Raw genomic sequence first — 13,994 nt, 5'->3', positions numbered from 1 at the left:
TTAAACCTTTTTTTAATTCAGCATTTTGGAAACACTGTTTAGAGGATATGTCAAGCGTTATTTGGGAGTGAATTGAGGCCCATGGAGAAAAGGAAAATATCTTCTCATAAAAACTAGAAAGAAGCATTCTGAGAAACTGCTTCATGTTGTGTCCATTCATCTCACAGAGTCAAACCATTCTTTTGATTGAGCAGTTTGGAAACACTGTTTTTGTGCATTTTGCAAATGGATATTTTGGTCCTTTTTGAGGACAGTGGTGGGAAAGCTCATATCCTAGGATAAATACTAGAAGGAAGCTATGTGAGAAACTGCTTAATGATATGTGCATTCGTCTTGCAGACTTAAAACTTTCTTTTCATTCAGTAGTGTGGAAATACTGTTTTCGTAGAATCTGCAAAGGGATGTTTGGGAGTAGCTTGAGGCCTAAGGTGAAAAAAAAAATCTTCTGATAAAAACTAGAAAGAAGCTTTCTGAGAAACTGGTTTGTGATGTGTGGATTCATCTTACAGAGTTAAACTTTCTTTTGATTAAGAAGTTTGGAAACATTGTTTTTGTCCATTCTGTGAATGGATATTTTGGTGCTCATTCAGGCCAATGGCGCAAAAGTGAATATCCGAGGGTAAATACTAGGAGGAATCTATCTGAGAAACCGCTTTGTGATGTGTGTATTCATTTTTTACAGTCAAACACAGCAGTTTGGAAACACAGTTTTTGTAGAAGCTGTGACATAATATTTGGGAGCACATTGAATTCCATGGTGAAAAAGAAAATATCTTCAGATAAAAACCAGAAAGAAGCTTTCTGAGAAAATTCTTGGTGACGTGACCATTCGTCTCACACAGTTAAACTTTCTTTTGATTTAGCATTTTGAAAACACTGTTTTTGTCCATTCTCTGAATGGACATTTGGGTGCAAATTAAGGCCAATAGTGAAAAAGCAAATATCCCAGGATAAAACCAGAAGAAAACTATCTGAGAAACCTCTATATGAAGCGGGCATTCATCTCTCAGAGGTAAACCATTTTTTTCATTCAGTACTTTGGAAACACTGTATTTGTAGAATCTGCAAAGGGTTATCTAGGAGCGCATTGAGGCCTATGGTGGAAAGAGCATATCTTCAGATAAAAACTAGATAGAAGCGTACTGAGAAACTGATTTGTGATGTATGCATTCATGTCACAGAGGTAAACCATTCTTTTGATTCAGCAGTTTGAAGACACTGTTTTTGTCCATTCTGCCAGTGGACATTTGGGAGCTCATAGTGGCAAATGGTGAAAAAGAATATCCCAGGAAAATTACTAAAAGGAAGCTCTTTGAGAAACCTGTTTATGAACTGTGCATTCATCTCACAGAGTTAAAACTTTCTTTTGATTCAGGCCAATAGCAAAAAAACGAAAATCCCAGGATAAAAACTAGAAAGCAGCTATCTGAGAAACCACTTTGTGATGTGTGCATTCATCTTGCACAGGTAAAACGTCCTTTTCATTCAGACTTTTGGAAGCCCTGGCTTTGTAGAATATGCAGATGGATATTTGGGAGTGCATTGAGGCCCATGGTGAAAAAGAAAATATCTTCAGATAAAAACCAGAAAGAATTGTACCGAGAAATCACTTTGTGATGTGTGCATTCATCTCACAGAGTTAAAATTCTGTTTTTATTCAGCAGTTTTTCATCACTGTTTTTGTCCATTCTGTAAATGGACATTTAGGAGCTCATTGAGGACCATGGTGAAAAGGAGAATATCCCAGGATAAAAACTAGAAGGAAGCTGTCTGAGAAGCTGTTTTGTGATGTGTGCATCTTCATGTCACAGAGTTAAAACTCTCTTTTGATTCTGTAGTTTGTAATAACGGTTTTTGTCCATTGTGTGAATGGACATTTGGAGCTTACTGCTGTCAATTGTGAAAAACAGAATACCTCAGGATAAAAACTACAAGGAAGCTATCAGAGAAAAGAATTTGTGATGTGCACATTAATCTCACAGTGTTAAATTTTCCTTTTTATTCAGCAGTTTAGAAACACTATTTTTGTAGAATCTGCAAAGTGATATTTAGGAGTGCATTGAGGCCTTTAGTGAAAAACAAAATATCTTCCGATAAAACCTAGAAAGAAGCTTTCTGAGAAACTGCTTTGTGTTGTATGTGTTCATCTCACAGAGGTAAACGTTTCCTTTGATTCAGGAGCTTGGAAACACTGTTTTTGTCAATTCTGCAAGTGGACATTTGGGAGCTCATTGAGGCCAATGGTGAAAAGGAAAATATCCCAGGATAAAAACTACAAGGAAGCTATTTCAGAAACTGCTTGTCAATGTGTGCATTCTTCTTCTCAAGTTAAACTTTCCTTTTCATTCAGAAGTTTGGAAACACTGTTTTTGTCCATTCTGCGAATGGACATTTGGGAATTCACTAAGGTCAATGGTGATAAAGTGAATACCCCAGCATAACAACTAGAAGGAAGGTATCTGAGAAATCGCTTTGTGATGTGTGCATTCACCATGCAGAGTTAAAACTTTCTTTTCGTTCAGTAATTTGGAAACACTGTTTTTGTAGAATGTTCAAAGCGATAATTGGGAGCATTTTGAGACATATGGTGAAAAAGAAATTATTTTCAGATTAAAACCAGAAAAAAAGCTTTCTGAGAAACTTCTTTGTGATGTGTGCATTCAGCCCACAAAGTTAAATCTTTGCTTTGATTCAGCAGTTTTTAATCCCTATTTTTGTCCATTCTGTAAATGTACAATTGGGAGATCATTGAGGCCAATGGTGAAAAAGCAAATATCCCAGGATAAAAACTAGTAGGAAGCTATCAGAGAAACTGCATTGTTATGTGTGTATTCATCTCACAGGGTTAAATCTTTCTTTTCCTTTTTTATTGGTTCATCATTTATTTTATTTATTTATTGTTTTTCTTTTACTTTAAGTTTTAGGGTACATGTGCACAATGTGCAGGTTAGTTACATACATATGAATGTGCCATGCTGGTGTGCTGCACCCATTAACTTGTCATTTAGCATTAGGTATATCTCCTAATGCTATCCCTCCCCCATTCCCGCACCCCACAAACTACCATCAGAGAATATTACAAACGCCTCTATGCAAATAAACTAGAAAATCTAGAAGAAATGGATACATTCCTTGACACATACACTCTCTCAAGACTAAACCAGGAATAAGTTGAATCTCTGAATGGACCAATAACAGGAGCTGAATTTGTGGCAATAATCAATAGCTTACCAACAAAAAAGAGTCCAGGACAAGATGGATTCACAGCCGAATTCTACCAGAGGTACAGGGAGGAACTGGTACCATTCCTTCTGAAACTATTCCAATCAATAGAAAAGAGGGAATCCTCCCTAACTCATTTTATCAGGCCAGCATCATGCTGACACCAAAGCCAGGCAGAGACACAACCAAAAAAGAGAATTTTAGACCAATATCCTTGATGAACATTGATGCAAAAATCCTCAATAAAATAATGGCAAACTGAAGCCAGCAGCACATCAAAAAGCTTATCCACTATGATCAAGTGGGCTTCATTGTTGGGATGCAAGGCTGGTTCGATATACGCAAATCTCCAAATGTAATCCAGCATATAAACAGAACTAAAGATAAAAACCACATGATTATCTCAATAGATGCAGAAAAGACAAAATTCATCCACCCTTCATGCTAAAAACTCTCAACAAATTAGGTATTGATGGGACGTATCTCAAAATAATAAGAGCTATCTATGACAAAACCACAGCCAATATCATACTGAATGGACAAAAACTGGAAGCATTCCCTTTGAAAACTGGCACAAGACAGGGATGCCCTCTCTCACCACTCCTATTCAACATAGTGTTGGAAGTTCTGGCCAGGGCAATCAGGCAGGAGAAGGAAATAAAGGGTATTCAATTAGGAAAAGAAGAAGTCAAACTGTCCCTGTTTGCAGATGACATGATTGTATACCTAGAAAACCCCATTGTCTCAGCCCAAAATCTCCTTAAGCTGATAAGCAACTTCAGCAAAGTCTCAGGATACAAAATCAATGTACAAAAGTCACAAGCATTCTTATACACCAATAACAGACAAACAGAGAGCCAAATCATGAGTGAACTCGCATTCACAATTACTTCAAAGAGAGTAAAATACTTAGGAATTCAACTTACAAGGGACATGAAGGACCTCTTCAAGGAGAACTACAAACCACTGCTCAATGAAATAAAAGAGGATACAAACAAATAGAAGAACATTCCATGCCCATGGGTAGGAAGAATCAATATTGTAAAAATGGCCATACTGCCCAAGGTAATTTATAGATTCAATGCCATCCCCATCAAGCTACCAATGACTTTCTTCACAGAATTGGAAAAAACTACTTTAAAGTTCATATGGAACCAAAAAAGAGCCCACATCACCAAGTGAATGCTAAGCCAAAAGAACAAAGCTGGAGGCATCATGCTACCTGACTTCAAACTATATTACAAGGTTACAGTAACCAAAACAGCATGGTACTGTTACCAAAACAGAGACATAGATAAATAGAACGGAACAGAGCCCTCAGAAATAATGCTGCATATCTGCAACTATCTGATGTTTGACAAATCTGACAAAAACAAGCAATGGGGAAAGGATTCCCTATTTAATAAATGGTGCTGGAAAAACCGACTAGCCATTTGTAGAAAGCTGAAACTGGATCCCTTCCTTACACCTTATACAAAAATTAATCCAAGGTGGATTAAAGACTTAAATGTTAGATCTAAAAGCAAAAAAACCCTAGAAGAAAACCTAGGGATTACCATTCAGGACATAGGCATGGGCAAGGACTTCATGTCTAAAACACCAAAAGCAATGGCAACAAAAGCCAAAATTGACAAATGGGATCTAATTAAACTCAAGAGCTTCTGCACAGCAAAAGAAACTACCATCAGAGTGGACAAGCAACCTACAAAATGGGAGACAATTTTCACAACCTACTCATCTGACAAAGGGCTAATATCCAGAATCTACAATGAACTCAAACAAATTTACAAGAAAAAAACAAACAACCCCATCAAAAAGTGGGTGAAGGATATGAACAGACACTTCTCAAAAGAAGACATTTATGCAGCCGAAAGACACATGAAAACATGCTCATCATCAGTGGCTGTCAGAGAAATGCAAATCAAAACCACAATGAGATAGTATCTCACACTAGTTAGAATGGCAATCATTAAAAAGTCAGGAAACAACAGGTGCTGGAGAGGATGTGGAGAAATAGGAACACTTTTACACTGTCGGTGGGACTGTAAACTAGTTCAACCATTGTGGAAGTCAGTGTGGGGATTCCTCAGGGATCTAGAACTAGAAATACCATTTGAGCCAGCCATCCCATTACTGGGTATATACCCAAAGGACTATAAATCATGCTGCTATAAAGACACATGCACACGTATGTTTATTGTGCCACTATTCACAATAGTAAAGACTTGGAACCAACCCGAACGTCCAACAATGATAGACTGGATTAAGAAAATGTGGCACATATACACCATGGAATACTATGCAGCCATAAAAAATGATGAGTTCATGTCCTTTGTAGGGACATGGATGAAATTGGAAATCATCACTCTCAGTAAACTATCGCAAGGACAAAAAAACCAAACACTGCATGTTCTCACTCATAGGTGGGAATTGAAGAATGAGAACACATGGACACAGGAAGGGGAATATCACACTCTAAACTTTTCTTTTCATTCAGCAGTTGGAATACACAGTGTTTGTATAATTTGCCAAGGGATATTTAGGAGCACATTGAAGCCTATGGTGAAAAAGAAAATATCTTCAGATAAAAACTAGAAAGAAGTTTTCTGAGAAACTGCTTTGTGATGCTTGCATTCATTTCACAGAGTTAAAACTTTATTTTGAGTCAGCAGTTTGAAAACACTGTTTTTGTCCATTCTGTGACTGGACATTTGGGAGCTCATGGAGGCTAATGGTGAAAAGGTGAATAGCCTGGGATAAATACAAGAAGGAAGCTATCTGAGAAACTGCTTTATGCTGTGTGCATTTATCTCATGGACTCAAATGTTTGTTTTGATCCAAACTTTGGAATCACAGTTTTTGTCCTTTCTGAGAATGGATATTTGGAGCTCATTGTGGCCAATGGCAAAAAAGGGAATATTCATGTATAAAAACTGGAAGGAAGCTATCTGAGAAACCGCTTTGTGACGTGTGTGTTCAACTCACAGAGTTAAACCTTTCTTTTCTTTCAGCAGTTTTTACACAGTGATTTGTAGAATCTGTGAAGGGATATTTTGGAGTTCATTGAGGTAAACGGTGAAAAAGAAAATATTTTCAGATAAAAAGTAAAAAGTAGATTTCTGAGAACTGCTTTGTGATGTGTCCATTCATCTCACATAGTTAAACTTTTCTCTTGATTCAGCAGTTTGGAAACACTGTTTTTTTCTTTCCGCAAATGGCCTTTTGTTATCTCATTGAGGCACATGGTGAAAAGGTATATATCCCAAGATAAAAACTAGAAGGAAGCTATCTGAGAAACCATTTTGTGATGTCTGCATTCACTTCACAGAGTTAAACCTTTCTTTTGATTCAGCAGTTTGGGAACACTCTGTTTGTTCATTCTGCAAATGGACAATTGGGAGCTTATTGAGGGCAATTTCCAAAAAGCTAATACCTCAGGATAAAAACTAGAAGGAAGCTATCTGTGAAACCACTTTGTGATGTGTGCATTCATCTAACAGGCTCAACACTTCCCTTTGATTCAGCCGTTTGGAAATACTGTTTTTGTAGAATCTGCATATGGATATTTGGGAGTGCATTTTGGCCTATGCAGATAAAAATATATACCTTCAGGTAAAAACTTGAAAGTAGCTTTCTCAGGAACTGCTTTGTGATGTCTGCACTCACCTCACAGAGTTAAACCTTTCTCTTGATTCAGCAGTGTGGAAACACTGTTTTTTTTTTTCCATTCTGAGAATGGACTTTTAGGAGCTCATGTGGCCCATGGAGAAAAGGCAAATGTCCCAGGATGAAAAGTAGAAGGAAGCTATCTGAGAAACTGCTTTATGATATGTGTATTCAACCCACAGAGTTAAAAGTTTCTTTGGACTAGGAAGTTTAGAAACACTGTTTTTGTCATTACTGTGAATGGCATTTGGGAACTCATTGAGGCCAATGGCAAAAAAGAGAATATCCCAGGAAAAAATACTAGAAGGAAGCTATCAGAGAAACAGCTTTGTGATGTGTGTATTCATCTCACAGAGCTAAGCCTTTCTTTTCATTCAGTAATTTGGAGACTCTGTTTTTGTAGAATCTACGAAGGGATATTTGAGAGTGCATTGAGGCCTACAATGAAAAAATAGGTGACTTCAGATAAAAACTAGAAAGAATCTTTCTGAGAAACTGCTTTGTAATGTGTGCATTCATCTCAATTAGTTAACCGTTTCTTTCAAGTCTGTAGTTAGGAAATACTGATTTTGTCCATTCTGCAAATGGAGATTTGGGAGCTCATTGAAGCCAAAGGCGAAAAAGTGAATATCCCAGGATAAAAACTAGAAGGAAACTTTCAGAGAAACCACTTTCTGATGTGTGCATTCATCTCGCAGAGTTAAACCTTTCTTTTCATTCAGAAATTTGGAAGCATGGTTTTTGTAGTATCTTTGAAGGGATATTTGGGAATACATTGAGACCTACTGTGAAAAAGAAAATATCTTCAGATAACAAATAGAAAGAAGCTTCTCAGAACCTACTTTGTTATATGTGCATTCATATCACAGAGTCAAACCTTTCTTTCAATTCAGCAGTTTGCAAACACTTTTTTTTGTCCATTTGCGAATGCACATTTTGGAGTTCATTGAGGTCAGTGGTGAAAAAGTGAATATCCCAAGGTAAACACTAAAAGGAAGCAAAGTAAGAAACCAAACCACTTCATGATGTGTGCATTCACCTCACAATGTTAAAACTTTTTTACAATTAGCAGTTTGGAAACACTGTTTTTGTAGAATCTATGAAGGGATATTTGGGAGTGCAGTGAGGCCTGCGTTGAAGAAGAAAAAGTCTTCAGATAAAAACTAGAAAGAAGCCAAGAAACTGCTTGGTTATGTGTGCATTCGTCTTACAGAGGTAAAACTTCTTTAGATTCAGCAGTTTGTAAACACTGTTTTTGTCCATTCTGCAAATGGACTTTTTGGAGCTCACTGAGGCCAATGGTGAAAAAGCAAATGTCCCAGTATAAAAACTAGAAGGAAGCTACCTGAGAAACCCATTTGTGTTGTGTGCATTCATCTCGTGGAGTCAAACATTTCTTTTCATTCAATAGTTTGGAAACATTGTTTTTGTCTGGACATTTGGGAACTCATTGAAGCCAATGGTGAAAAAGCCAATATCCCAGGATAAAAACTGTAAGATAGCTGTCTGAGAAAATGCTTTGTGATGTGTACATTCACCTCACAGAGTTAAATTTTTCTTTTCCTTCAGCAGTTTGGAAACACTGCTTTGTAGAATCTGAGAAGGGATGCTTGGAAGTTCATTGAGGCCAATGGTGAAAAATAAAATATCTTCAGATAAAAACTAGGAAAATATTTCTGAGAAACTGCTTTGTGATGTGTACATTCGTCTCACAGAGATAAAACTTTCTTTTGATTCAGCAGTTTGGGAACACTGTTTTTGTCCGTTCTGCGAATGGACATTTGGAAGCTCATTGAGGCCACTGGTGAAAAAGTGAATATCCCAGGATAAGTACTAAAATAAACCTATCACAGAAACAGCTTTCTGATGTGTGCATTTATCTCAGAGAGTTAAAACTTTCTTTTCATTGAGCAGTTTGGAAACACTGTTTTTGTAGTGTCTGTGGAGGCATATTTGGGAGCACATTGAGGCCTACGGGAAAAAGAAAATATCTTGAGATTAAAAACCAGAAAGAAGCTGTCTGAGAAACTGATTTGTGACGTGTGCATTTGTCTTGCAGACGTAAACCTTTCTTTTGATTGAGCACTTTGGAAAGAATGTTTTTCTCCATTCCGCGAATGAACTTTTGGGAGATAATTGGGCCAAATGCCAAAAAAGCAAATATTGCAGGATACAAACTGGAAGGAAGCTATCTGATAAAACTGCTTTGTGATGTGTGCATTGATCTCACAGAGATAAACCTATCTTTTCATTCAGCAGTTTGGAAATACTGTTTTGTAGAATCTCCCAAGCAATATTTTGGAGTGCATTGAGGCCTTCTGTGAAAAAGAAAATATCTTCAGATAAATCTAGAAAGAAGCTTTCTGATAAACTGTTTTGTGATGTGTGCATTCATCTCACAGGCTTAAAACTTTCTTTTGATTCAGCAGTTTGGAAAAACCGTTTATGTCCAGTTTGGAAAAACCGTTTATGTCCAGTTTGGAAAAACTGATTGAGATGAATGGCAAAAAAGCGATCATCAAAGGATAAAAACTAGAACGAAGCTATCTGAGAAACCACTTTGTGATGTGTGCATGCATCTCTCAGAATTAAAATTTCCTTTTGATTTATCAGTGTGGAAACACTGTTTTTGAAGAATCTGCAAAGGCATATTTGGGAGCACATTTAGACCTAAAGTGAGAAAGAATATGTCTTCAGATAAAAGCTAGAAAAATCTTTCTGAGAAACTGCTTTGTCATGTATGCATTCCTCTTACAGGGATAAACATTTATCTTGATTCAGCAGTTTGGAAACACTGTTTTTGTCCATTCTGTGAATGGATATTTGGGAGTTCATTAAGGCACATGATGAAAAGGCATATATCCAAGGGTAAAAACTAGAAGGAAGCTATCTGAGAAACCACTCTCTGATGTGTCCATTGATCTCACTGATTTAAAGCTTTCTTTTGATTCAGCAGTTTGGAGTCACTGTTTGTGTTCATTCTGTAAATGGATATTTGGGAGCTCATTGAGGCCAATGGCAGAAAAGTGATTAACCCAGGATAAAAACTAGAAATAAGCCATCTGAGAAACGGATTTGTGATGTGTGCATTCATCTCACAAAATTAAACATTTCTTTTCCTTCATCAGTTTGGAAACACGGTTTTTATAGAATCTGCAAAGGGATATTTTGGAGCACATTGAGGCCTATGGTGCAAAAGAAAATATCTTCATATAAAAAGTAGAAAGAAGCTTTCTGAGGAATTGCATTTTGATGTGTGCATTCATCTCACAGAGTTAATATTTTCTTTTGATTCACCAGTTTGGATACACTGTTTTTGCCACTCTGCACATGCACATTTGGGAACTCCTTGAGCCCAATGGCAAAAAAGCAAATATCTCAGAATAAAAACTTGAAGGAAGCTATCTAAGAAACCTCTTTTTTCTGCATGCATTCATCTTGCAGAGTTAAAATTTTCTTTTGATGAGCAGTTTGGAAACACTTTTTTTGTGAATTCAGCAAATGCACATTTGGGAACTTATAGAGACAAACAGCAAAAAAGCAAATATCAAAGGATAAAAACTAGAAGGAAGCTATCTGAGAAACTGCTTTGTGATGTGTGCATTCATTTCACAGAATTTAACCTTTCTTATGGTTCAGCAGTTTGGAAAAACTGTTTTTGTAGAATGTGTGAAGGTATATTTGGTAGTGCCTTGAGGCCAATGGTGAAACAGAAAATATCTTCAGATAAAAACAAGAAAAAGCTTTCTGAGAAACTGCTTTGTCATGTATGCATTCGTCTCACAGAGTTAAACTTTTATCTTGATTCAGCAGTTTGAAAACACTGTTTCTGTCCATTGTGTGAATGGACATTTCAGAACTCATTGAGGCCAGTGGTGAAAAAATGAACATCCCAGGATAAAAACTTGAAGGAAGCTATCTGAGAAACTGCTTTGTTGTCTGTGCATTTATCTCACAGAGCTAAAACTTTCTTTTCATTCAGCTGTTTGGAAACACTGTTTTTGTAGTACCTGTGAAGGGATATTTGGGAGCAAAGTGAGGAGTATGGTGAAAAAAAAATATCTTCAGATAAAAAATAGAAAGAAACTTTCTGAGAAACTACATTGTGATTTCATTCATTCATCTCACAGAGTTAAAACTTTCTTTTGATTCAGCAGTTTGGAGACACAGTTTTTGCCCATCTGCGAATGGACATTTGGGAGCTCATTGAGCCCAATAGTGAAAAAACAAAATTCCCAGGAAAAAAACAAGAAGGAAGCTCTCTGAGAAACCATTTTACGAAGTGTGCATTCATCTAGCACAGTTAACCCTTGGTTTGGATTCAGCAGTTTGGAAACACTGTTTTTGCATAATCTGCAAAGTTATATTTGGGAGCACATTGAGGCCATTGGTGAAAAAGAAAATATCTTCAGATAAAAATTAGAAAGAAGCTTCCTGAGAAACTGCTTTGTGAAGTGTGCACTCATCTCAGAGATTTAAACCTTTCTTCAGATTCAACAGTTTGGAAACACTGTTTTTGTCCATTCTGTGAATGGACATTTGGGGGCTCATTTAAGCCAGTGGCAAAAAAGTGAATATCCCAGGATAAAAACTAGAAGGAAGGTACCTGAGAAACTGCTATGTGTTGTGTGCAGTCATCCCACAGTCTTAAACGTTTCTTTTCATTCACCAATTTGGAAACAGTGTTTTTGTAGAATCTGAGAAGGCATATTTTTGAGTGCATTGAGCCCAATGGTGAAAAAGAAAATATCTTCACACAAAAACTAGAAAGAAGCTTTCTGAGAAAGTAATTTGTGATGTATGCATTCATCTCACAGAGCTAAACTTTTTTTTAATTCAGCACTTTGGAAACACTGTTGTTGTCCATTTTGTGAATGGAGATCATTGAGGCCAAAGGAGAAAAACGGAATATCCCAGGATAAAAACTTGAAGGAATCTATCTCACACACCACTTTGTGGTGCCAGCATTCATCTCACAGAGTGAAACCTTTCTTTTCATTCAACAGTTTGGAAACACTATTTTTGTCCATTCTGAAAATGGACATTTTGGAGCACATTGAAGTCAATGACAAAAAAGGGAATATCCCAGGGGGGAAAAAAAACTTGAAGGAAGCTATCTTAGAAACCCCTTTAATTAATGGGCATTTATCTCACAAGGATAAACCTTTCTTTTCATTCAGCATTTTGGAAACACTGTTTTTGTAGTGTCTATGAAAATATATTTGGAAGCACAGTGAGGACTATGGTGAAAAAGAAATTATCTTCAGATAAAAACTAGAAGGAAACATTCTGAGAAACTGCGTTGTGATGTATTCATTCATCTCATAGAGTTAAAACTTTCTTTTGATTCAGCAGTTTGTAAACACTGTTTTTTTCCATTCTGCTAATAGACATTTGGGAGCTCATTGAGGCCAATGGTGAGAAAGTTAATATCCCAGGAAAAAAACTAGAAGGAAGCTATCTTAGAAACCATTTTACAAAATGTGCATTCATCTAGCAGAGATAAACATTTGATTTGATTTAGCAGTTTGGAAACGCTGTTTTTTTTAGAATCTCTGAAAGGATACATGGGAGTACATTGAGGTCTTTGGTGAAAAAGAAAATATCTCCAGATAAATACTAGAAAGAAGCATTCATGGAAGCTCGTTTGTGATGTGTGCAATCATCTCAGAGTTAAACCTTTCTTTTCTTTTAGCAGTTTGGAAACACTGCTGTTGTCCACTCTGTGAATGAACATTTTGGAGCTCATTGAGGTGAATGGCAAAAAAACGAATCTCCCAGGATAAAAACTAGAAGGAAACTATCTGAGAAACTGCTTTGTGATGTGTGCATTCATCTAGCAGAGTTAAACCATTCTTTTGATACAACATTTTGGAAACACTGTTTTTGTCCATTCTACGAATAGACATTTGGGAGATCATTGAGGCCAATGGGGAAAAAGAGCGTGCATCACGATAAAAACTAGAAGGAAACTGAGAAACCACTTTGTGAAGAATGTATTTATCTCACAAATTTAAAGGATTATTTTCATTCCGCAGTTTGGAAATACTGTTTTTGTAGATATGCAAAGGGACATTTGGGAGTGCATTGAGGACTATGGTGAAAAACAAAGTATCTTCAGATGAAAACTAGAAAGAAGATTCCTGAGACACAGTTTTGTGCTGTGTGCATTCATCTCACAGAGTTAAACCTTTCTTTTCATTCAGCAGTTTGGAAACACTGTTTTTGTCCATTCTGCAAATGGACGTTTTGGAGCTCTTTGAGGACAATGGCAAAAAAAGCAAATAAAAACTAGAAGGAAGCTATCTAAGAAAACACTTTGTGATGGGTGCATTCATCTCACAGTGTTAAACCCTTTTTTTTTAATTTAGCAGTTTGGAAACACTGTTTTTGTCCATTCCATGAATGGACATTTGGGAACACATTTTGGCCAGTGGCAAAAAAGTGAACATCCCAGGATAAAAACTACAAGGAAGCGATCTGAGAATCTTCTTTGTGATGTGTGCATTCACCTCACAGAGTTAAACCATTCTTTTCATTCAGCAGTTTTAAAACACTGTTTTTGTCCATTCTGCAAATGGATATTTGGGAGCTCATTGAGGCCAATGGAAAAAAAGAGACTATACCAGGATAAAAACTAGAAGGAATCTATCTGAGAAACTGCTTTGTGATCTGTGTATTCACCTCACAGAGATAAACCTTTCTTTCCATGCAGCAGTTTGGAAACACTGTTGTTGTAGAATCTGCGCAAGGATATTTATGAGTGCATTGAGGCCTATGGTGAAAAATAAAATATCTTCAGACAAAAACTAGAAAGAAGCTTTCTGAGAAACTGCTTTGTGATATGTGCATTCGTCTCACAGAGATATATCTTTCTTTTGAGTCAGCAGTTTGGAAACTCTGTTTTTGTCCATTCTGTGAAAGGACAGTTGGAAGTTCTTTGAGGCCAATGGCAAAAAAGTGAATATCCCAGGATAAAAACTGGAAGGAATCTATCTGAGAAACTGCTTTGTGATGTATGCATTCACCTCACAGAGTTAAACCTTACTTTTCATTCAGCAGTTTGGACACCCTCTTTTTGTGGAATCTACAGTAGGATATTTGGG

Source organism: Pongo pygmaeus, chromosome 18 (assembly GCF_028885625.2).
Source record: "Pongo pygmaeus isolate AG05252 chromosome 18, NHGRI_mPonPyg2-v2.0_pri, whole genome shotgun sequence".
Lineage (NCBI taxonomy): Eukaryota > Metazoa > Chordata > Mammalia > Primates > Hominidae > Pongo > Pongo pygmaeus.
The sequence above is the reverse complement of the archived record's forward strand: the minus strand, read 5'-3'. Positions refer to the sequence as shown.